This window comes from Equus caballus, chromosome X, assembly GCF_041296265.1.
Source record: "Equus caballus isolate H_3958 breed thoroughbred chromosome X, TB-T2T, whole genome shotgun sequence".
Classification (NCBI taxonomy): Eukaryota; Metazoa; Chordata; class Mammalia; order Perissodactyla; family Equidae; genus Equus; species Equus caballus.
The window spans coordinates 103007516-103034452 of NC_091715.1; the positions used below are offsets into that span (position 1 = coordinate 103007516).

The window sequence follows — 26937 nt, forward strand, 5'->3', positions numbered from 1 at the left end:
TTTATTTCACTTTGTGTGACACTGGCTTTTCCTTTACTCAGGAAATATGTTTTTCCCTATTCAGAAGACATGGGAGACCTGGGCATTCAGATCAGAATAAGAAAGTTAGCTGAAAGAAGGCTTTTAGAGAATTTTGTGTTGATAGCCTTCATTTAAGAATGTGAGTTTTTCCCCTTCCTTTCACCCTTCATTCTCATTAGTCGCCAAGAGATTAAATGAGTCTTTTCAGGAGAAAGTAGCCTTTGAATGACCTTCTTTTGCATTATCTCCCTCCTTCTAGATACTATTTTCCCTGGGTTTCCATGACATCCCTGTCTCATAGTTTCTCTCCTCCAGATCTTTTTGGCAGCTACTTCTCAGTCTCCTTTGCTGAATCTGCTTTCTCTTCCTGATCCTTCTATAACGGCGATCAAAATTAAAATCACCACAACTGTGGTTTACCGAAAGTTTAGAATGTGTCAGGCACCCTTGTTCTAAGCCCTTTAAACGCAGTAGTTCTTTAATACTTGTAGCAACCCCATAAGATCGCTAGTACTATTACTTTCTAATTTGCTATTAATATTAATTTAATTACTATTAATTGCCACATATTTCAGATGAGGAAACAGGCTAGAAAGTCAGAAAGTTACCTTGGGTCATGCAGCTAGTTAGTGGTGGAGCCAGGGATGAGATGCCTGGCTGACTGACTCCTAAGCCTGTGCTCCTTACTCGGGTTAGCTCTCCTGTGCACAGCATCCTGTGATGTAGGTGCTAGCCTATCTGCACTAGACAGGAGGAAACCGAGGTCTACACCCGTGAAGTGATCAGCCAAACGTCATAAAAGCAAGTGGCTTGTGCGTCACACACAAGCACGGAATCTTAATTTAAGGAACACTTGTTTGACAGGAGAGGCTTTTCTACTTTTCTTTTTCTTTCCCTCTGGTTGCAGCTACACCTTCTGCTGTCAGGCAGCGGCCCCCCTTCAGTCATATTATCACATTCCATTCAAGCACCATGTTGTTTCCTGTCTATGCTTTAGGTGCAAATGGTTGTGAATTTAACATATGTAAGAGAAGAGGGCAGCAGAAGTCAGTGGGGAATGGACAAATTGTTCACTTAAGTGGTGCTAGGGGGACTTCATTAGCTGTATGGAAAAAAGATCAGTTTACTTTCTCTCATGACACTAAATAAGAATTCCAGATCAATTTGAGAAATAAATGTAGATTTTATGCAAGTGTGTACTAATTCTTTAATAATATATTTTGTTGTTATGAAAATGATACTGGAGCAACACAAGGCTCACATAAGGGAAGCCATATTGTAGAAAAGAGACCATGTTCTAACTTTGAATGACCCCCGACTAACTAACCCAGCTGGATATGCACCCTCCAGGAGATGTACTTGCTCTGTAGATTTGATGACCCCTACTCATGTATGTACCTCCCAGCTACAGTAAGACAATAACTTTGTTCTTTTGAGTTCCTTAGGAATGTGATGACCACTGGACAGAGATTCTACGTTGGTATCCATTATCGATGACAACTGAAAGATCTGGTGTGGCGACTCCCAGTCTGTAACACCAGAAGGTCAACATTCCTAACCCTCTCCTCTATAACCCACTGGCCTATATAACTGCTTTGAGATTCTGTGCCCCTCTTAAGAGTGTTCTTTAGGACACTAGTCCCCACATTTTCCAATTTGCTAGCTTATCACTTAATAAATGCCCTTTCTCTGCCACCATCTTGCCTCTGGACAATTGGCTTTTGTCTTGTGGCGAGTAGGTCGTGCCCTTTGTGTGGTAACAAAAGGAATAAAAAGAATTAAATGTTCAAAAGCAACCCCTTTTAAAACTGCAAGAAAATAAATATTAAATCTCTGGATTGGAAAAGTCTTTCTATGGTTAAGAGTGATGAAAGAAATTATAAAGGAAAGACCAATAACTCAGAAGATAGCATTAACAGAAATAAAAGACAAACTGCAAACTGAGAAATACTGGCAACAGATAAAAACAGTAATAACATCAAACTTTTATTGTGTTTGGATAGTTAACGTTTATTAAGGTCTCACAAAGTGCCAGGCATATTCTAAGAGCTCTACATGGTTTCATTTCATTCTTACAATAAACCCTGAGCGAGATCCTAATGTTATCTCCAGGTTCGAAAACATTCTTACTTAAGGGGGAAAAAAAAAAACAGAAAATGCACAAAATGTAAATATACAGCTTAATAAGTTATTATAAAGGAAACTACCACAAACATCAAGAAATAGAACATTGTCAGAACTTCCGAAATACCTGTGAGCCCCTGCCCAATCACAACCTCTTTCCTCTCCCCTAAAAGAAACCACTGTCATGACAGTATCGCTATTACTTTCTTGCTTTTCATTAGAGCTTTACGACTCAAATAGGAATCCCCAAATACAACTGTTTTCGAACTTTATATAAATAGAACTATAATGCATGTATCCTTCTGTATCGGGCTCATTTCCCTTACAACTATGTTTCTGAGATTCAACATTGATGTATGTAGCATTAGTTCATCATTTTCAACGTTGCATTATAGCATTCCATTCTACGAATTTACGAGAAATTATTTATCCATTCTATTGTTGATGGACTTTTAGGCTGTTTCCAGTTTGGGGCAATTATGAAAAATGTTGCTACGAACATCTTTTTTCTGGTCTACTGGTGCACATGTGTATGCATAGGGTATATATCTAGGAGTGGAACTGCTGGTTCACAGAGTATGTGTATTTTCAGCTGAAGGGGAGGATGAACTATTCCTCTACACTCTAGGTCTTTCTGGCTGGTCTAAGGATTAAATTGACATGAGCCAGAATAACAGCAGAAAATCAAATGAAGTTTAACAACATGTATACATGGGAGAAACCCAGGAAAACTGAGTCACTCATCAGAATGGCTCAAGCCATCACCTTAAATACCATCTTCAGCTAAAGACAAAGGAGGATGTTGAGGGTAGTGGTTTGGGACTTCAAAGGGGAGGAAGGCAATTTACATGGAGATGGAAAAGCAAATGTTTGATAAACAAATGTTTGCTGGGCCATCTACAGACAATGTGACCCAAGAAAGAACTCTGATAAAAATGGGCTTTGTGAAGATCCTCCCAGCCTACCATACCCAGAGTTATCTATGGTGATGGCCAGTTCTGGGATAGACCTTCCATTTTGAATTCTTTTAGGCAATTAGGGGGAAGGTCAAAGTTTCTTTCAGAGTCTCTTGTTCTTAAAAATAATCAAGCCAAAGAGACATATTTTGGGGTGGCCAATTCTGATTGTCCACAGTCCCACCTTTGAAACTTTAGGAAGTTTCACAGTCCAGAAGCTGAGTGGGTAGATTGTTCCATCTCATTGAGTGCGTCTTTTGGTCTTGATAATAGATCAGTCCAGTTAACTTCATTTCAGACAGTGATGCAGGTGGGCTCCCAAAGTTAGGCCAATATTGTGTAAGCAGCAACCAGGTATTTAATAAGAAGAATTTCTATGGAAACAAACAGAAAAACAAAGTTACTGGTTTGAGCAAATTATAAACCAGTTTCTGAGTCTAGGGGATAGACAGTCAAGAAGACTTCTAGATGTCAGGGTCGAAGCATCTTTTGCAGTTTGAAATGTCTCTGATGATATCATTGGGCATTCAGGTATCTCTTTAGTAGCTTACATGGCAACAGGCATGATATCATGGTAAGTTCTCTTAAGTTTATATCAAGTTGCCTAGCTTCAGTTTGCAGGGCTTCAGGAACAGGGGTGGTTTCAGTTCTCAATTCAAATGAAAATGATGAAAATAAAATTGAAAATGTTAGTCTGGAGATCTGTAGGCAGATGTTTCAGGAAACTACATGAATTCAGGATCCAGTCCAGTTTACAGGTAGAAACAAAACTTCAAAGACAATCAACAGTACTAGAATCTTATATCTACCATTGTGTATTATAGTTTCTACTGAAACATAACTTTTCTCTTTAAAATCGCCCTCATTTTTACCAAAGATAGCCAAATTAAGACTAGTTGGCTTGGAAAATAAGTCTACTTTCAATAAAAGTTGTCCCAATTATATACATAAGTACAGTAAAAACAGCAATTGATCATACAGGCTTTTTTAAATCCACTTTGCTGGAATTTTTCATATGGAATCTCTGATTGAACTTTATAGGCCTCTTCAGGCCAGGAAAGTTAAGCTGAGGACTTGTCATCAGATTCTGACTGTAATACCTTTAGATTTGGGTGAATTCCTCTCTTCTCTAGGTCCCCAAAATATCCTGAGGTTCTTGCACCTGCCTGGGAAGTGACATTCTTTGCTCACCTGGTAAGCCTGCTGGGAATCTTATAAGCAAGGTAACAGGTCAATATTTTCAAGTGGCTTTATTTGTTTCATAAAGTCAGTTTTTGTCCCTTAAAGCTGTTTTGGTCATATCCAAGTCTATGCATGTTTTTCTCAAATTTATGACATTCCAGTCAAAGCCTTGGTAATATAACCAATGTTCCAATTGTGTCTTGTCATAAGGAGAACAGATTCTTGTTGAACTTATGCAAATAACTATATTGCCATGAAAATAAGAATATTCACTCATTAAGATTTCCAAATTTGGGAGGGATCAGGTAAGGAGAAAAAGATAAATGTTTCAATTCTGCTTACAAAAGTATAATTTACCAAATTGTTATAAATCATAGTTAGCTTAAGAGAAAAAGATTTCCTTAATTTTGAAAAAAACAAAACACTAAAAAAAATCAGCAAAGGGCTGGCTCCATGGTGAGTGATTGGCATGCTTGCCATCAGAGGCACGGGTCCACAGGTGTGGATACCGGGCACGGACCTACAACACTCATTAGCTATGCTGTGGCAGTGACCCACATATAAAGTGGAATAAGACTGGCACGAATGTTAGCTCAGGGCTAATCTTCCTCAAACAAAACAATCAGGAGGACTGGCAACAGATGTTAGTTCAGGGTTAATCTTCCTGAGGAAAAAAAACCAGCAATATTTCAAACGAAAAGTCATAAAAATTATAATCATCCTCATCAGTTCATTCAGTCCCATGTAATCAACTCTTTTTTTTTTTAAAGATTTTTTATTTTTCCTTTTTCTCTCAAAGCCCCACAGGTACATAGCTGAGTATTTTCAGTTGTGAGTCCTTCTAGTTGTGGCATGTGGGATGCTGCCTCGGCATGGCTTGATGAGCGATGCCATGTCCATGCTCAGGATCCGAACTGGCGAAACCCTGGGCCACCGGAGCAGAGTGCATGAACTTTACCACTCTGCCACAGGGCCAGCCCCCAACTCTTAATCTTAATCTTCTATCAGTAGTTTCATGAAGTCCTTAGTTTCTCCATTAGACTTTTGTAATTTCTTACTCAGTTCAGTTTATGATCTGAAAGTTTATCAGAAACCTATATTCTAGAGTAAGTGTCAGAGTCCTTTCCATGAAGCCCTCTGAAGATGAAACATACTTCCAAAAGCATCAGAGTAAAATAACTGTCTGTAAATGAAAAAAGACTTAAAAATGGCAATTGACAAAGAAATTTGGTTATTTCTGTGACATACAACACTTTAAGATAATAATTAGAATTATGACTGATAATCAGCACAGGTCAGAATTTTAGGAATATTATATAATTTTTAAAACACTTATATCAATAACATTTACCCACATAAAATCATAGGTCCTATGAAACAATGCTTAGTTATCCATTTAACCCCGGTGAGAAAGATTTTCAGGCAAATGAAGAAAATTAAATAGCTGTAAGAAAAACTTTAGTGCCTGTGATTAAAGACCTGATGGAAAACAATATTGGAAATTTATTTATTTATTTTTAACTTTTTATTAAGATTATGATAGTTTACAACCTTGTGAAATTTCAGTTGTACCTTATTGTTAGTCATGTTGTAGGTGCACCACTTCACCCTTTGCGCCCTCCCCCCATGCCCCCTTTCCCTTGGTAACCACCAATCAGTTCTCTTTGTCTATATGTTCAACTTCCACCTATGAGTGGAGTCATACAGAGTTCGTCTTTCTCTATTTGGCTTATTTCACTTAACATAATACCCTCAAGGTCCATCCATGCTGTTGTGAATGGGATGATTTTATCCCTTTTTATGGCTGAGTAGTATTCCATTGTATATATATACACTACCTTCTTTATCCAATCATCAGTTGATGGGAACTTAGGTTGCTTCCATGTCTTGGCTATTGTAAATAATGCTGCGATGAACACAGGGGTACATGGGACTTTTGGAATTGCTGATTTCAAGTTCTTTGGATAGATACCCAGTTGTGGGATGGCTGGGTCATATGGTATTTCTATTTTCAATTTTTTGAGAAATCTCCATACTGTTTTCCATAGTGGCTGCACCAGTTTGCATTCCCACCAAGAGTGTATGAGGGCTCCTTTTTCTCCACAACCTCTCCAACACTTGTCACTTTTTGGTTTGGTTATTTTTGCCATTCTAACAGGTGTAAGGTGACATCTTAGTGTAGTTTTCATTTGCATTTCCCTGATGATTAGTGATGAGGAGCATCTTTTCACGTGCCTATTGGCCACCCATATATCTTCTTTGGAGAAATGTCTGTTCATGTCCCCTGCCCATTTTTCGATCGGGTTGTTTGATTTTTTGTTGTTGAGCTGTGTGAGTTCTTTATATATTATGGAGATTAACCCTGTGTTAGATATATAACTTGTAAATATTTTTTCCCAACTGGTGGGGTTTTTTTTGTTTCAATCCTGTTTTCCCTTGCCTTGGAAATTTATTTTGATAAAATATAAAATCCCTACTCTTAAGGTAGATTACTCACAGAAAAACTTTCATAATTTCTTTATCAAGAGCAGACAAAAAGTTTAAGAAAATTATCCTTTTGAGAGAGAAAAAAACAAATTCTAATTTTGAATCAGCATATTTTTTATATTAAAACACATTTGCTTAGTTAAATTCACTTCAATCTTGGCCAACTTGACCATACACAAAACTCTTAGAGGTTTTTCTTTTACAAACCTTTTATAACCTTTTTAACAAAAATATCTCTTTTTTATTACTGAAATCATACATCTTGCTTTTCTTCAATACTAAGATGTTTTCCTTATTAATTTTTAGTAGCTTTAATCACATATATTAATTTCTAACCCTTAGAAACCTTAATTTTTAAGTAAAAACTAAGAAGTAAACAATTACGAACTGTCTTTTACATTAGCATTCTGTGGCTTAGAAAGTTTATAAATACCTTTTATAATTTCTAGAAACATGCTACTTCATTGTACAATCTTTTAATTAAATACAAGACACGTTTACTAATAGACTTAAACTAAAACATCTTTTAGTTTCTCTGTAATAAGAAGCAAAAAGTAGGGGCCGGCCCTGTGGCCAAGTGGGTAAGTTCGAGCACTCTGCTTCAGCGGCCCAGGGTTTCACTGGTTTGGATCCTGGGCACGGACACGGCACTGATCATCAGGCCACGATGAGGCAGCATCCCACATGCCACAACTAGAAGGACCTGCAACTAAGATATGCAACTATGTACTTGGGGGATTTGGGGAGATAAAGCAGACAAAAAAAAAAAAGATTGGCAACAGTTGTTAGCTCAGGTGCCAATATTTAAGAAAAAAAAAGAAAGAAAATATATATGTTAAAAAAAAAAGAAGCCAAAAGTAGATAAACCTATATTTAGTAACTAATATCTAATATTTTATCTTATTTGGAAATGACCTAGATATTCCATGAATTTTCTATTATTTAATTTAACCTAGCAAAACTTCAAAGTTTCAAGTGACCAAAGAGATTTTGGAAGTTATTTTAAGTACACATGGCATAAACTATAATGATTGCTAAAAGCAATCATTATATTGCTTATAATTATCTATAAACTCTTATCTCTTATATCTAAATAATTTTCTCTCCACAATTATGTTTAGATAACCCATGAAAACTTCATAAGACATTAGACCAAATTAGCTTATCATTTTAAATTATTATTTTGCTAACAAATTAGTAACAGGGACAACATGAGTTTATTTGACTAGTAAACCCAGGCTGCATGTCTGCATCGTATCCAATGCTGATAATCCTGTAGAGATGACTATTTTAATCAAACCACAAACTTCAACAAGCTTTCATTCACCCAAGATTATTTTATATCATGTTAACTTGAAAAACATTTGGTTTAGTTTCTATTACATTTAGAAATAATTTATATAATTTCTTACTTTAAGCCAATTAAAGAGAGCTCTCTTAGAAATTATACCATCTAGAGGTAAAATATCACACATATATAACATACATACAGACACACATACACAAAGACTCCACAGCTATTGCTTTAAAACTTTAGAACAATGTGCCAAACCTTTAAAATTCTGCACAAAGTGTTTAACAAAGGCCCTCTTTCTAAGTGTACAATTTAACCTTAGGCCAATTTACCTTGGTGGGAGGGCTTTTATTATCTCTTTTATTAGCACCTGATATTAGCCTCCAGTTTTTATCTCATACTGTGTGGACTGAGGCAACCCTATGGACTTCCTTTAGCATGTTTAATTAACATTGTCATTGTCTGAAGGGCAGATTTATACGCTGTCTTACAATATCAATACTGGGGGAATGTTTCCCCCAGTGAGACACAATGTCTATCCCCACAATACAATTTATAATACTGCAAAAGAGATGCAATCATTTCACATGAAGCACATAAATATATCAATTTTTCTACAAAATTTCATCTCAATTCCATCAACTCTTATACCTCTAATCATAGCTTCTATTAGGATTTCATCAACAAGTCTCAGTCTTATATTGGGTAGAGGAAGCATTCCCAGCCAGACACAACATCCATTTTCAAAAAAACACTCAGGCAAAGTTGATACAACCTCTTTATGTAATATTTGCTCAAACATCCCAACCTTTATAATCCTATCAACCTTTACACCTTTAAGGGTGTTTTTTTTTTTCAGTAATTGTAGCCTGAGTCAGGGTTCCACCAACAGGGTTTTGGTAGATCCTAAATTTGATTAAGTTCTTAAGGCTAGTCATTCTTTCTTTACATTTTCTTTTTAATTTCGTCTTTTCATAGGTACCAATAAAACAATTATGATGAGAGCTCTCTAAAAATTTTTCCAATTTAGACGTTTTACCAATTTAAATGATCCATCTTCTGGCCATTGATGAGTAGGATCTTAATAGTGACTCAAACCAATAAGCCTTTTATGGCTTAACCATAGATGCAAGACTCTATTCGACTGGCTGCCAAGATGTACACCAGTACGTGCATTCTCCAGATGGTGGAGACCAAAAAGCTCACAAAGTCAAGCTCTCAAGACACAGACACAAAGGCAGAGACAAGGAAAAACACTGACCATCTCTGGGATGGAAAGGATCAATAAACTAGGAGTACTCAAACCAAATTTCCTAGAGTTGCTGAGTCCAAGAAGCTAGCTTCACCAATATTTTCTCTTGCTAATCTAAATTTAGACAAGGAAAAAAACCTCACCACTCTCGCTTCCACTGAACCCTGCAGGTAGAGAGATCTGGGAGAGTGACATGGTGAGAACTCTTACTTCCTGCTGGCTCTTGTCAGGTCTCCAGGATCTCTTGGCTGGCATAGTCCAGGAGCAAGTGGCATCCAGCCAGTGAAGTTTTATCCATCCTCATCATCAAACTGAAGGGGAGGAAGAAGTATTCCTCTACCATCTAGGTCCTTCTGGCTGGTCTAAGGATTAAATTGACATGAGCCAGAATAACAAGAGAAAATAAAATGAAGCTTAATAACATGTATACATGGGAGAAACCATGTATACATGGGGGAAAACTGAGTCACTCATCAGAATGCCTGAAGCCACCACCTTAAATACCATCTTCAGCTAAAGACAAAGGAGGATGTTGGGGGTAGTGGTTTGGGACTTCAAAGGGGAGGAAGGCAATTTACATGGAGATGGAAAAGCAAATGTTTGATAAACAAATGTTTGCTGGGCCATCTATACGCAATGTGACCCGAGAGAGAACTTTGATAAAAATGGGCTTGGAGAGGATCCTCCCAGCCTACCATACCCAGAGTTATTTATGATGATGGCCTGTCCTGGGACAGGCCTTCTATCTTGAATTCTTTTCGGCAGTTAAGAGGAAGGTCAAAGTTTCTTTCAAAGTCTTTTCTTCTTAAAAATAATCAAGTCAAAGAGACACATTTTGGGGCGGCCAATTCTGATCCCCCAAACAGCTTTTCTAGATACTACTAAACTGTCTACCAAAGTCATATCAACTGCCACTTCCACCATCAGTGTTTAAGAGTTCCTGTTGCTCCACATCCTCAAAAACACTTGGTATTGTCAATAAAGCTTTATAACTTTTGCTTAAGGTTTTACACCTATTTTATTTAAATTTAGTTCAAGGTACTTGATTTTGTACACTATTGTAAATGTAATATTTGTTTAAATTTCTTTTTTTTTTCTTTTGAGCAAGATTGGCCCTGAGCTAACATCTGTGCCCATTTTCCTCCACTTTATATGTAGGATGCCTGCCACAGCATGGCTTGATAAGTGGTGTGTAGGTCCACGCCCGAGATCCAAACCAGTGAACCCCAAGCCGCTGAAGCAGAGCACACAAACTTAACTGCTATGCCACTGGGCCAGCCCCTAAATTTCATTTTCTAAGTGCTTGTTGATGGTATATAGAAATATAACTGATCTTTTGATATTGATTTTATATATTGACTTTGCTAATCGCTCTCAATAATTAGAAGTTTTTATCTGTAGCTTCTTTGGGATTTTCTACATGCACATGCATATCATCTGCAAATAAACAAGTTTTATTTCTTCTTTTCCAATCTATGTGCATCTTATTTCTTTTTCTTGCCTTACTGTACTGGCTGGGACCTAGAGTACAACAAGTGGTGAGGGAGGACATCCTTGTCTTATTCCTGAACTTAATAGGACCACTTTTAACAATTCAGCATTAAGTATGGCTACAGGTTTTTCGTATATCATTTATCAGATTAAAGATGTTTCCTGCCACCCCAAATGTACTAAAGTTTTTAAAATCTTCAATGGATATTTAATTTTATTGAGTGCCTTTTCTGTATCTATTAAGACAATTATATATATATTTTTTATTTTTGTCTCAACACATTAAATTATATTGTTTGGTTTTCTAATAATAAACCAATCAAGCATTCTTAGAATAAATCCAATTTGGTCTTGATTTATTATAACTGCTATATATTGCTAGGGGGATTCAATTTCCTGATATTTTGTTTAGGATTTTTGTATTTAGGTACATAGGAGATATTAGCCTGTAATTTTCCTTTCTTGTAATGTTCTTGTCAGATTATGGTATCAAGGATTTGCTGGCCTCATAAAACTAGTTGAGGAGTACAACCTCTTTTTTCTATCGTCCTTCAGCTTTCTCCATTTACAAACAAGGAAAAAGAGGTCCAATGAGTTAAAATAGATTTTCAAATCTGCATTATAACCAATTATTTGCTTATAACCATGATTTATTGAATCAGCTTCCTTATATATCCTTGTTTCCAATGTTTCACTGTTATCAACCTGCTGAAAGAGCATCCTCATTCACATACAGATTTGCACATGTGGCCAAATATTTCCTGAGGATACATTCCTAGAAGGAGAGTTGCTGAATGAAGGACTATGTCCCACAGGAACCGGAGACGGAGGTGGCCCATGGCATGACCTACTTTGGTAGCACTGGCTCATACTCAGGGTCTTTCCTCATTTCTTAATGTGCTTGTAATACCCTTTAACTCTGCATTAGTAGAGACTTTGATATGTAATATTTAAAGGTCAGTTCAGTTCTAAGAAATCACCAAATTACTTCAATTTTCAAATGATTTGGGAGTTTGTTTTTTAACTTTTTTAATGGAACTTTTCAAACACACAAAAGTACAGAGAACAGCATAATGAACCCCCATGCTCCCATCATCCAGCTTCAAGAATTGTCAACATTTTGCATAGCTAGTTTCATCTGGAATCTCCGACACTTTTTTAATGGGGTATTTTAATGTAATTACTAGATATACCAAATAGTTTGATTCTTCTGTACTCTAAATATAGTTATATCTCCCCTTTTTCATTCCAAATTTTTTTTTTTGAGGAAGATTAGCCCTGAGCTAACTACTGCCAATCCTCCTCTTTTTGCTGAGGAAGCCTGGCTCTGAGCTAACATCCGTGCCCATCTTCCTCTACTTTATATGTGGGATGCCTACCACAACATGGCGTGCCAAGCAGTGCCATGTCCGCACCCGGGATCTGAACCAGCGAACCCTGGGCCGCCGAGAAGCGGAACGTGCGAGCTTAACCGCTGTGCCACCGGGCCGGCCCCGCCAAATATTTTTTATTGGAGTAAAATTCATATAACATAAAGTTCACTCTTTTAACCATTTTAAAGTGTACAATTCAATGGCAGTAAGAACACATTCAATTTTTTTTTAATTTGTGCATTTCTCTTTATTCTGGGTCAAATTTTCCAGAGGTTGCTTACTAGTCTTTCGGAGAAATTTACTTTTGGTTTAACTGACTTTTCTATTGTTTCTTTTCTTCTACTTCATTTGATTTCTACTCTTATCTCTATTAGAGCCTCTCTTGTACTTTACCTAAATTATTACAGTAGACATTTGTTGCATACAGTTTCAGTCTTTCTTCATTTTAAATATTTGCACTTTGGCTTTAAATTTGCTTTTGAGTACTGTTTCAGGTGCATTATAAAAGCTTGGCTGAGAAGCAGATTTTTCATTATTATCCAGTTCTACACGTTTTATTATCCATTTCCAGCAGATGTAGGCACTTCTCTAGCTGAAGACCAATGGTAGAATGTCTCAAGATGAACACAGGCTTCTGTAAACTTCTAGATCCACAGCCCCAACCACTATACCTTCACCTTAGCCGAATAGCACATCTTGAGGTACTCAACTACGAAAAGGCTAATCTCACTCACTTCTTATGGAATAAGACCACATCACTCCCTTCTTTGTTTGGCTGCCCTAAATCCTTCTTTTATACCCTCAATAACATATTGATGAAAAAGAAGGTAATCACAAATTAATTGGTTTCCAACAGGACATTTTAATACATTGTACCAACTAAGCCATGTTCCTCAATCTAGCTTTTGAGAGTCAGGCACTGGTTGAGTTCTTCAAGAAGTGATATTGTGATTCCAATCTGAATACTGTACGTTGCGTAAAAGTGGCCAGTCAGGTTGCCTGTGGAGGGTTTGGGCGGTTGGATAGAGAGAGGAGGAACTGGATATGGGCATTCTTGAAACTCTGGCTCCTTCCCTTACAAGCTATGTGAACTTGGGCGAGGTAGTTAACCTCTCTGTGCTTCAGCTTCCTCCTTGGTAAAATGAGGCAATAACAGGAAGTCCTTCATACAATTGTGGTGAGAATTAAATGAGAGAACATTTGCACTTTCTTTAAAAGAGTGCCTGGTGCATTGTAAGTTCTGTGCCATAGAATACTATCATAACTGCACCAAATGCTTCTCCTCCAATTCTGAACAGCCTTGACGACAGATTACCTAAGTCCTCCCTCTTAGCCTCTTCACAGGGAATTTCATTAAACTCAGTAGCCTTAGGTTACTTTACCCATGTGAAGGGAGAGAGAACAAAATCTTGTAAGAGCTAACCCAGTAATCCCCTTCAGAACGGGAATTGTCTTTGGGTTAAGAACACACCTGCAGGGATGCCTACTTAGCTGGGGAGGTGAGTGAGGCTCTGTGGACCCAGCTGAGATGGCCAGAGCCTAGAGGAAAACAGCAGCAAAACTTCTCTGCAGAAGGAACTCTGGAGGATGGGAGCTGCTAAGCCAAGGAGGCGAGGGAGCCCAAGGGCCAAGCAGAAGGCTGAATGAAAAAGAAGTTTGAGTGAAACTATCCTGAGACTCTTTTGTGTAATTTGCTGATTGGTTAAATTTTTTATTGGTTGGCCTTTTAAAAAATTATTTTACATTGTTTAGTTTAGCAAATGCTCATTTTAATAACGAAACAGCTTTCAAAGACAGAAGAGAAGACAGTAAAAGTGAAAGTTCCCCCAACTCCCCACAGTCCAGCCTGGTGTGTGTACTTTCAGATGCGCTTTTACACAAACACAAACATTCACGTTCTTGTTCTTATTCTATAAATGTTGGGTCATAGCAGCCACTTGGTTCTGAAATTCTCTTTCCTGTTGTCTGTTGTGTTGCGATGAACATCTTCCACTGTCCCAAACCTTCAGCAAGATCCTGCTAACTACTTTGTGCTGGCAGGTCTTTAGGCTAGCTCCTTGATTTCTATCAACAGTCACTCTCAGTGAAAGGAAGAAATTACAGTTTTACCTCACTACATTCATATAACAGTATTCATACAGCCACTTCTTATGGTGCCCCTACTGTGTCAGGCAGGCTTCCCGGTGCTTTATTTGTATTCTCACAGCATCTCCTCACAACACCCCCTTGGAAGTCAGTCCCACTATTATTGCATGTGGGTTCACAGATGAGGACTCAAGAGGCCTAAAAGCTAAAGAGAGGAAATTAAGGAGGAAAGAGCCAGCCCTGATGGCCTAGTGGTTAAAGTTCAGCATGCTCTGCTTCAGCAGCCCAGGTTTGGTTCCCGGGCACAGAATCACATCACTCATCTGTCAGTAGCCATGATGTGGTGGCAGCTCACATAGAAGAACCAGAAGGACTTACAACTAGAATATACAACTATGTACTGGGGCTTTGGGAAGGAAAAAAAGAGAGGGAGGAAGATTGGCAGCAGATGTTAGCTGAGGGCAAATCTTTCCCAGGAAAAGAAAAGAGAGGAAGATTGACAACAGATGCCAGTTCAGAGTGAATCTTTCCCAGCCAAAAAAAAAAAAAAAATGGAGGAAAGTAAACATGGCAGAAGCAGGACTCAGACCTGTAGCATCTCTAAATCTTCACAATGACTTTATAAGGGAGTTGTCACCACAAATGAGGGAACTGAGGCTGCAGAGTTCACAGAGCAAGATGAAATCACTGAGAATCTACCTATCCTCTCATTTCACAGGTATATCCTCCTTTGTAAAACACAGATGCGAGCAAGCAAGCAAATATCTAAATGAATGGAGAGACATACAGTTTTCATTGATCAGAAGACTCAGTATAGTAAAGATGTCAATTCTCCCCAAAGTGATCTATAGGTTTAACACAATTACTATCAAAATCTCAGCAAGATTTTTCATAGATATAGAAAAGCTTATTCTAAAATTTATGAGGAAAAGCAAAGTAACTATGATAGCTAAAACAATTTTGGAAAAGAAGGATAAACTGGGGAGAATCACTCTATCCAATGATAAGACTTATTATATAGCTACAGTAAATAGAGACAGTGTGATATCAGAGGAATAATAGACACGGATCAAAGGAAACAAATAGAGAACCCAGAAACAGAGCAACACTGATTTTTGACAAAGATGTAAAAAAAATTCAATAGACTAGCTTTTTCAAAAAACAGTGCTTGAAGAATTGAACATGCATAGGGAAAAAAATTAACTTCAACCTGAACCACACACTGGATACAAAAATTAACTGAAAAGGAATCATGGACTTAAGTGTAAAATGCAAAACTACGAAACTTTTAGCAGAAAACATAAGAGAAACCTTTGGGACCTAGACCTTGCCAAAAAGTTCTTTGGCAAGTTGCCAAAAAAAATGACATACATAAAAGAAAAATCATTATAACTGGACTTCACCAAAATTAAACACTCGTGCTATAACCGACCCTACTAAGAGGATGAAAAGACAAGCTACAGACTGGGAGAAAATACTTACAAACCACACATCCAACAATGGATTGGTATCTAGCATATATAAAGAACTCTCAGAATTCAACAGTAATAAACAAATGATCCAAGTAGAAAATAAGCATAAGACATGAACAGAATTTCACCAAAGAGGATATACAGATGGCAAAGCAGCACATGAAAATATGTTCAACATCATTAGCCATCAGGGAAATGCAAACTAAAATAACAATAAGCTACCACTGTACACCCATTAGAAGGGCTAAAACATAAAAGAGTAATACCAAAGATGTGGGAAATGGGATTTTTCATACATTGCTGGTGGAAATGTAAAATGGTAAGGCTCTGGAAACGATTCTGGCAGTTTCTTATAAAACTAAACATGCATTTATCGCATGACCTCGCAAGTAGCCTCTTGGGCATTTATCCCAGAGAGATGGAAACATTTTCACACAAAAACCTGTCTGTGAATATTCATAGCAGCTTTATTCATAATAGCAAAGCCAAAAGTCTTTTAATTAGTGACTGAATAAGCAAACTCTGGTATATCCATCTAATGAAATACTATTCAGCAATAAAAAGGAACTATTAATACACACGACCACCCAGATGGACCTCAAGGGCATTTCACTAGTGAAAAAGTCAATTCCCAAAAGGTTATGTAGTATAGGATTCCATTTACATAACATTCTCAAAATGCCAGAAACAGAGAGATTGGGAACAGATGAATCATTGCCAGGGTACAAGGATGAGCAGAGGGGTACAAAAATTAAGGGGTAGCAAAAGAGAGCACTTTTGAGATAATTGAACAGTTTTATATCTTAACTGTAGTAATGGTTACACGAATGTATATATGGGACAAAGCTGTATAGAACTACACATACACACACACAAATGAATGCATGTAAAAAATGATGAAAACTGAATAAGGTCTGCAGTCCAGTTAACAATATTGTCCCAATATCAATTTCCAGGATTTGATATTGATATTGTACTACAATTTCCACCATCGAGGGAGGCTTGGCGACAGATACATAGGACTGTATGTATTGCTTTTTCAACTTTCTGTGAGTCTACAATTATTCAAAAATAAAAAGTTAAAGCTAGTGTGGGATTCCAGATTTGCACAAATGTAGCCTTAGCAAATTCAATGAGTAGAACTGGTCTTTCTGTGTTAGTCACTTTCCATGCAGAGCTGGAGTAGTTTATTTATTTATTTATCTATTTATTTATTTAGTCTGCAAACAATTCATTTCTCCCAACAGGGAGGTGGGAGTCGATGGAGGCTGGGCGGGCAGAATACTGCAGGCGGTGGGGCCTGGTGCAGTGGCATTGGGGTGGCGTGGCCCTCAGGTGACGGTAGAGCCGTTCTAGCCCATATTGGCTGAATTTATGTCGTAGTATTGGATGTAGATCCTTTTGGGCTGACACGCAGGTACTCGGCCAGCCGGCCGTACAGCAGCTTGCTGAAGGAGCGGTCTGAGCATCTCGGATCTTGCTGATGCTATGCAGGTTGCAGGGCGCGCACGGCGCTCAAGCCGCCGAAGGCCATGATCTGGCCCGGACCACACGCACCGTGATGGACCGTGCCGGCTTGCCTATGGCCTGCACCAGCTGCTGGGTGAACTCGCAGAGGAACTCATCCAGCACGGAGACGCGGGGCACGTGGGTGTCCACCGCCACCATTGGCATGATGGCGGAGGAACGATGGGTCTGGCGCACAGGAACCAAGCGACACGCTGGCCACACGCACGCACGGCCGCAGCCCTGAAACCTGAGCTACGCAACCGCCGCCAGGTACCGTCCTCCATGCTGGCTGCGGCCCCCGGAATAGTTTAAAAATTCCTCCTCCTTTCTAGCATTTCGCAATATATATGTCTATCAAATTGTCACATCGTACACCTTAGACTTAGATAGGTTATATGTCTATAATATCTCAATAAAGCTGGAAAAAATTTAAAAAGACAAAAAAAATTCTTCCTTTTGCAAGTTTTGCAAATGTGCTCAAAGGAGGTACACTAGTGCTTCTTTTCAAAATGCTGACAGTTATTTTTATGATATGTTTTAAAATAAAATTACATGCACATGGTAAAAAAAATTAATATTTTTTAGACCCTAAAGAGAGCTTGTTTATGTAGGTTATAGATCTATCAATATTTACTGTATTGGAAATCAAAACTGAAAATATCTAAAAATATTTATTAATTCATTTAAAATAACAATAAACACATTAACATAAATAACTTATTTTATTAAAATAACTATTTTCCAAAACAAAAAATAATTTAGAGATGTTTTATATTTTTGAAAATCTCTTTAATGTCTGCCTTAATACAAGACAGCTGGGTGCTCATATTTACTTCTGCATTATGATATGGTTGTAGTTGTATGTGTGGTTGTTTTGGTTGAAGTATATGAAGAAAATCCAATCTTATGGAGATAGGTAGCTGGATAAAGGAGGATTTCCCAGACTCTTTGAAAGGGTCGTCAGGTATCCCCGGAGTCCTCAGACCACACTTGGAGAACCGATGTGCTGGACATACATAGTAAAATATTTACAAAGGTAATGTTAAGGATGCCTGCAATTTGCATTAAATACTCCAAAACATATATATACACACACGCCAATTCTCATTATATGTGGTAGTTATGTTCAATAAAGTCATCACAAGCAGTGAATTAGCAAATACTGAGCCATTGCTGCTAGTGGAAATACAAGGTGACGTTCCTGCAAGCGCCTGGTCACAGTCCTGTCAACCACTCAATATATAACCTTGTTTCACTTGTGTTTCTGTTTAAAGACACCTTATTTTATATTTCTTAAAATAACGAATTATATGCAGTATTTTTTTTTACAATAAAACACTAGCTGAGTAGGGTTTAACATTTTCCTGACCCTGGGTAACATGACCTTAAATTTCTTTGCTGCTCAGCCTCACAACAATGTTGTCCACTACACTTTCTAAAATTTGGTTGTCAACTCATGAATCCAAAAATTAAGCTGCTTTTTCATCTTCTCCACAGCTTCATCACACACAATAGATGCTACTTTAGTGCTTTCTGGAGCGACATCACATATAGATCAGCAAATTTCCTCTTCCTTTTTCTGGATATACTGTGTTGTTGATTCAACAAATTGAACTCACAGCTACCAGCACTATAACTCATGCCTGAATGGAGCTTATCTAATGCATGCATTTTCTCTGTAAGGCACATCACAGCCTTCTTGCAGTGTTCAGCTACTGAACTCTGTTCACTCCCTAAATTCATTGAGTGATATGGCATCTCAATTCTTTCTTTTCCACCTCCAAATTTTTCCACTATCTTAAGTGATTTTAAGTTTCACATTTTTAGTCATCCAACACACCAGCTTCTCATTCCCTTAATCATCTTATCTCCAATGACCTTCTTCCATGATCATACCTTGAACTTGGCGATCACCTAGAATTCTTTCCCCCTGAAACAATGACCGTTGCTACCTTCTCTCCAGTTCATTCTCACTCTTATTCCCACTGCACCTTTAGCCTTATCAAGACCTCCTTATCCCTCCACTTTTCTCCCAGCATGGCTTCCCATCTCCTTGTTTAGTCTACAACTTATAATCAATCCCTTAAACCTCCATGACCAATATTCTCATCAAATCTTGCCCCCAAGACATCAGCTTTGATTCCACCTAAAGATTGTCTTCTCTATCTTATGCCATTGCTTCTAAGCACTTATAAAGAAAATATCATAGGTGTGATGATGGATGCCATCCCATTTTTGTTGTTTTCAACCTAATAACACTGCCTAGAAAACCTCCCACAAAACTTTACTCAGTTCCTGCTTTCCTTTCTCACAATAGCTCTTCTAAATCTTCATCACTATCCTCAAGCCTGACACCTATTCCTATTCCCAACATTCTTAGTAGACAGAATCAGCTCTTAGTTAACAGAGGAAAAACAGAATTAAAGGGGTGACTTCTAGTCACTTCCTGGTCTGGGTTAAATGAATGAGCCAGAGAAGGTGCCTCAGTCAATCAATTCTTAGGAGATCCATTACTGTCCAACTAACCTTCATATATTCTCTCAGGTCCAGTACATGGGAAAGCTTGACGTTTTTAAGGATCCAGAGAAGGGAATACACCTCCTATTTTAGAGGCTGAAGTGTCCCACTACCCTTGTGTCCAAGATCAGCCCCTCCACTGGAGTTTTGGATCTCATCCCTTCCCTTCTCAAAAATCTCATGAATCAGTCATCTCTCTCTTCTACATCTTCAACCTTCATTTTCTCCTAGCTCTTTTCCCATCAGCATATGAACATTCTCAAGTCTCTACCATTTTTTTAAAAAATCCTCCCTCAATCTTATGAGACCTTGCAGCTTCCATCTGATCTTTCCCTTTCCAAGCTTATTGGAAGAATAGCATGCATTTACAGTCTCCATTACTTCAATGCCCATGTTCCAGCTATACACTGCTATGTAATAAACCACACCAAAACCTGGTGCTGAAAACAACAGCAATTTTATTATACTCATGAGTATGTGGGTGAGAAATTTGGGCAAGGCTGCCTGGACAATTCTTCTGTCCCACGTGGCATCTACTGGAGTCATTCAGTGGTATCTAGCTGGTGGCTAGGTTGATCTAGAGGGTCCAAGATGGTTTCCTTCATGCCTGGCACCTTGATGGGGATATCTGGAACGCTGGGCACAGCTTGGGTGCTCTCTGTCTCCAGGTCATCTCAGAATCTCTCCATGTGCTCTCTCTAGGAGGTTGATTAGACTTCTTTGCTCAGGGCTCCAAAAGACCATGGCAAAAGTTGCAAGGCTTCTTATGACCTACCCTTGGAAGTTAAGCAGCATTATTTCCCTGCATTCTGTCAGTTAAACTTACTTATATGGCCCACAAGATTCAAGAACAGGGGACTACACAGGGTCATGATTACTGGGAATGGTTAATAGGAGCCACAAGTTAAAGTCTACCATGACCATGCGCTCCTCAAACCACTGCAATCTGGTGCCACTCCACTGAAATTGCAATCTCTGAGGTACAGACCTCCTAGTTGTTAAAGCCAACACAGGCTTTTCAGTACTTGCTTTGCTTGCTTTTTCTGCTGAATTGGACCCTATTGACCACTAACTCCTTTGTGTGACTCTCTTCCCCTGGCTTCTGTATACCACCTTTCCTGGTTTGCCTTTCATTTTTAGGGCTGTTTCTCAGTCTCCTAAAGTGACTCATTTCCTATGCTCTCCCCTTAACTATTGGGCTTTGTTATCAGTTCTCTTCTCACTCTGCACATGCTACCTGGTTATATCATCTGCATCTATGGCCTCATCTACCACTTATCTACTGGTGATTCCTCAATATACATCCCCATCCCAGATCTCTCTCCAGTCCTCCAGGCTCACATGTTCTCATCTGACTGGCTGTCCCACAGGTATCTCAAACATGGCCAAAACTGAATTCATCTTCTCCCTTAAACTTGCTCTCTTTCTTATATTCTCTAGCCTATACTGACCATACTTCCAGATGTCTAGGCAGAAACTTGGAGATCATCCTTAACTTTACCCTCTCTCTAATTCCCCCTCGTACAGTATGTCCCCATCCCCCATCATCCAACTTGCTAAAAAGCTTTTCAGGGTCCGGCCTGGTGGCGCAGCGGTTAAGTTCGCACGTTCCACTTCGGCAGCCTGGGGTTCACTAGTTTGGATCCCAGGTGCAGACATGGCACCGCTTGTCAAGCCATGCTGTGGTAGGCGTTCCACACATAAAGTAGAGGAGGATGGGCATGGATGTTAGATCAGGGCCAGTCTTCCTCAGCAAAAAGAGGAGGATTGGCAGGAGATGTTAGCTCAGGGCTAATCTTCCTATTAAAAAAAAAACAAAAGCTTTTCAATTTATCCACTCTTCTCCATCTCAGACACTAGGTCTGGCAGAGGACTGGGTAGGGGTCTTGGCCTGTCATTCTGATCTATAAATTGTACAGAAATTACTGTTTACTGCAATAAACTCAAATAATGTTTTTTTTTTTTTTTAAAAGCAGATGTGACCAGGAGATATCAGGATGGGGCATATTTAAAGAGTGAAGCTCCTCCTGGGAAGAGACACTCAGGTTGGTGGCAGTGGGATTCTGTCTCTCCAGAGTGAAGTGATTTCAGCTCATGGGAAAGCCAGAGTGGCGGCTTCTCATCTTCTTACACCTCCAAACCTGTCATCCTGAAACATCTTCACATTTAGTTTCTATGGTTATAAAAACTACCTTTATCAAGCCACATCATCAGGAGCTAACATCTGGATCCTGGGTACAATATCTTACTATCCCACTAGAACATTCTTACTACATTGGCCACAGCTTATATAACAGTGACCAGACAGGTTCTGGCTTCCAGTAAGTGACCAAGTAGCTTCTATCAAAGCCACCTTCCTTCAGATATAAAAACAATACACTCTGGACAAAATACTAAAAAACAACTACCTGAAAGTACTGAGACAAGCAACCCAGAGCAGGCAGAAACTGAAAGCGAATCTATACATAGAATTTAGGACTTCACCTGTCAGGATCTCCCCATTCTAGGATTTTGCGCCCCTACGTTCCAGCTGCTGAAGCCCTGAATTGTGTCCTCTGCTAAAGATTCAGTTTTACCCACTCAGCAGGTCACTGATTGGGGCCTGCCCTGTGACTAAAAGCCTTAAAAAATGAGAATCTCACCTAGTTCCAGTCTTATCTTTTAAGTGTAGATTCTGTCCAAATCTCTGGCCAACCTCTGAACCACACTTGCATGGGGCAGTCTCCAAACAGCTCAGATAAAGTCAAAAGAACTGAGCAGAAATTTCAGCTGCTGATTACTGAAGGGGAGACTGAGTATGGAATTTGAATAAAGAAACTGCCTGCTAAAACGAACAAATCAATACTCTTCTGAGGGACATAAGGTCCTACAATGTCCCTACAATGTCCAGGAGACAAATCAAAATGACTGGACATATTGGAAACAGAAAAATGTAACCCATGCTAAAGAAAAAAGACAGTCAAAGAAAACTGGCCCCAAGACGATTTACCTATTGGAATTAGCAGACAAGAGTTTTTAAGCAACTATTATAACCATGTCTAGGGACACAGAGGAAAATATGCTCACAATGAATAGTGACCAGTTGTCTTCCATCCAGGAAAAGATGACCAGCCTGTAGATATGGGCAACTGATTTAAGGTCTAGAAGAGACATGGTAAGCCCAGTCAGGAGCTACAGTACTCACTGACATTGCCTTAGCTCAGATTCTCATTGTTTCTCACGTAGACTGTTAAAACGGTCTCATAAATCGTCTCCCTGCTTCTGGTTGCTATTTACTATGACCCCCTCACCCCACAGACCCTAAACACATCTACATTGATTCCCAAATTAACTTTTAGAACACAGCTTTAACCAGGACTTTATTGATTGCAAGTAACAGAAACAAAACTTTAACTTGAGCAAAAGAGGGAATTTTTTGGAAGTCTCACATAATTATAGGAAGGGCAAGGATGTAGGTGAGCCTCAAGGACAAATAAGACCAAAGACTTGAACACCAACAGGAATCTACTGCTCATCCTGCATGTTGACTGCATTCTCTAAGGCAAGCTTCCTCCCTGGGGCTATAAAACGGCCACCAACAATTCCTGGCCACACATCTCCCAGCTGTGCCACAAAAGTAGGACACAATATTTTCCCCCATCTAAGTTAGAAAAAAAATTAAAGAGAGGGATTCTGATTGTTCTGATCTAGATCACATGTCCACCTATGAACGACTCAAACCAACTGTGGCTAGGGAAACGGGGTACTATGATTGGAAGTCCCTACTAGAACTGCATGGCTGGACAGGAGAGGAGCAGCACCTCCAAAAGGCAGAGGGTTTTGTTTCCAAAGGAAAAGAAAGGTGCTGGGCAAATATTGACCTAACAGGTTTCCTGTACTCTCTACCTTAATTGGTTGCAACCCCATCCTCCATGCAGTCACCCATGGCAGAGTCCTGGAATTTCTCATGCAGTAGAAAGTGCTAGTTGTCTCCAATATGTGTTCTCCCCTTCCCTCCACCCAGCATTTTGCTGCCTGGAACGTGAAGGTGATGGGTGGAGCTCTATCTTGTACCACGAGGACAAGTGTCACACTGTGAAGATGACAGGATATTAAACCCTTCAGAGTTTAACATGAAAGAGAAATGAATTTCTACCCTGTTTAACCCACTGTTATTTTGGATGTCTGATAACTCACAGCTGAACTTAATCCTAAGTGACACCCTCCCACTCCCCACATCTAATCAAGGCAAAACAATCTAGAAGTTAAGAAGGGGCAGGCAGCGAATCAGGTTAGAATGGGTAAGAGCCACCACCTGGGCTTGAATCTAGGCTCTCTCATGTACTAGCTCTGTGATCCTTAGCAAATTGCTTTCTCTCTCTGTACCTCAGCTTCCTCGTGCATAAAATGAGGTTAACAATATTATCTGCCCTGTAGGTTTGTCGTGAGAATTACATGAGATAATTCACAAAGCACTGAGAATAGTGCCATAATAAGTGCTCAGTGAGTGTTAACTACCGTTTTCACTGCCTGCCAGTTTTACCTACTAAAGATCTTGGAAGAGAGTCCCTTCTTCTACAGCCCAAGTGCCATTTTATTCCACTCCAATGAGCCTTGCCTCCAGTCCCATTCCTCCACAGCATCCTCCACGCTGCCTCAGCCTGACCTTTCTAGAACATCCCGATCTGACCAGGTCACTCCTGTTTGAAACCCCTCAATGGCTCCCCATTATCTACAGAACTAAAGCCTTAACTTCTTAGCCTGGTGACCAAGGCCCTTTTGCATGAGGGCCCAACTGGCCTTTGTGGGCTCACCTCCTGCCACTCCTCTACCATCAACCACACCCTGGCCACACTGAACTATTCTCTATCACCATCTCCTTACCTGCCTCAAAAGCGTCAACCACTCCCATTGCCTCCCTCCTGAACTCTTTCCTCCCTTAGCTGCTGTGGCACCACACACTCCTTGTTTTCTTCCAATCTCCCTGGCTGTTTCTTTTCCATCTTTCTTATGGGCTTCTCACTCTCCAGCCCTTCAGTAAGTGTCAGGGCTCCCCAGGGTAAGCTCCTTAGCTGACTCCCTGTTTCACTACAGGTCCTCTCCCTGAGTGATGGCATCCATTGTCAGGCTTTCGAGTTTCACCTGCACACTGTGACTCCCAGATCTTCACTCCTGACCTCTCGCCTGAGCTCTGGTCTCACACATCCTGATGGATAGTGCGTCCTGAAGGTGATACAGACACCTCAACCTCAACATGTCCAAAAAGAAACTCATCTTCCCAGCCCCAAACTTGCTTCTCCTCTTTACTCTGAATCTATTGGTGGTACCACCATCATTCAAGCCAGAAACCTGGAACTCTCACTCATTCTTCACATCTAAGAAATTACCAAACCCTGCCAAATTCATGTCCTCAGTAACTCTCCAATCTGTCGTCTCCTCTCCGTACTCACTGCCATTGCCCTAGTCTGGCTCTCATCCTCTCTAGTATGGACTCGGTAATGGTCCCCTCTCTGTGTCCAGTCTGTCATGCCTTCAATTCAACTGGCGACCTGAGTTACCTACCTACAGTGAAAACCGTATCATGCTGCTTCCCTGCTTGAAACTCTTCACTGGTTCCCACTGACCAGCCAGACAAAATCACTCCTTTCCCCATAGCTATTAAATACCTACTATGTACAAGGAACTATGCTAGGTACTAGGAATACAATGTTGACCATGAAATGGCCCCTGCCTTTTAAGGAATTTGCCAACTATCTAGGGAGACAGATATATAACCACATACTAATAACATAATGTGATAAGTGCTGTGATAGATATATTCACAGAGCATTACAGGAGCACAAGATTGAGCTCCTTGAGGTCAGGGACTTGTGTCTTCCTAAACTTTATATCCCTAACAACTGGCACCAGGTCTGATTCAACAGAGAATTGCTTTTGAATACAAAACAGATGATCTTCTCTGATCCTCAGTTTCCCCCAGTGTAAAAAGGCTCACAGTTTACATGTCAAATGAATGCAATCCATGGACCTTGTTTGAATCCTGATTTAAATAAACCAAATGCAATTTTTAAAATGAGACAAGCAGGTAAATTTAAACACTGGCTAGAGATTTGATAATGTTAACGTGTCATTGCTTGGTTTTTTCAGCATTATAATGGTACTGTGGTGTGTTCAAAAGTCCTTATCTTTTAGAGTTATGTAAGAAAGTTTTTAAAAATAAAATGATGCAATGAAATATTGTCTAGGATTTGCCAGAAAATAATCTAGTGCTGTTGGGTGGGGGGTATAGCTGATACAAGACTGGCTATGCCTATGTTAACTACTGAAGCCGGGTGATGGATAAAATAAATGACAAAATTAATCTCTCACAGTTTCGTGGCAATTCAATGAAATGATTATATAAAATTTCTGATATAGTGCCTACTGTCTCAAAAAATGTTAGCTTTGCTTCTCCCCTCACCCCTTTAACTCCATCCACAGGGGCACAGCAGGGGAAACAGCAGACCAGTGGTGTGGGAATTAGAAGCCCAACATCTGAAGAACTGGAAACATACCGGGCATCATCTCTCTCCTCTGCCCAGTAAAGACAGAGAGGCTACAGGGCTGGCAGCCTCCCAAGCAGCCTCGGGTAGGAATGGCAGTGCTTCGGGACCAGCGGGACAAAGGGAAAGAAATCTCGGCTTGAACTTTTGTAGGGAGGAGAGAGAAACTGCCTCAGACAGAAACATCAACTCTTGGCTGGAAAGTCTTGTCCTCAGCTGCTTGCATCCCTCTGCAATACTGCCACCTGGTGGCTTCCTAGTATCACTTTATTTAGTTCTCGGATGCAGTTTGTTCTCATAGTTCTGCCTGCACTGTGAACATTCTAGAAGGGAACAGTCCCTCTCAACAAAATGTCCCCTGAACTGCTCAGAGTTGAGCATATCATTTCGCATCCCTCACATCCCACAAAGTTCCTTGTACACAAGCTCTGTTATGGTACCTGTCACTGTATGAGAATCGCTTACCTGTGAGCATTCATTCATTCACCCAACAAACTTATTTCATAAGTGCCATGTCTAGGACAGGCACCAAGTTAGGCATGGGAGACACAACAGTGAACAAAGCTAGTTGAGCATATAAACAGAGAATTAAGCGAATAAAGAGAGAATTAAATTAGCCACTTTCCCAACCACTATAAAAGTAATTATATTTA

The 26937-nt window shown here is 39.5% G+C and overlaps 1 long non-coding RNA gene and 1 pseudogene across 1 annotated transcript in view; both read right to left on the reverse strand.

Annotated features, from left to right (window-relative positions):
- Positions 1-1986: 1986 nt before the first annotated feature.
- The window catches only part of LOC138922017 (uncharacterized), a 40584-nt gene continuing 15633 nt past the window's right edge, over positions 1987-26937 (reverse strand). The window contains exon 2 of the long non-coding RNA XR_011435103.1: positions 1987-3475. This is a non-coding gene — a long non-coding RNA (uncharacterized lncRNA). The remainder of the gene's footprint in view (positions 3476-26937) is intronic.
- Positions 16127-17792, reverse strand: LOC111771571 (macrophage migration inhibitory factor pseudogene; annotated as a pseudogene).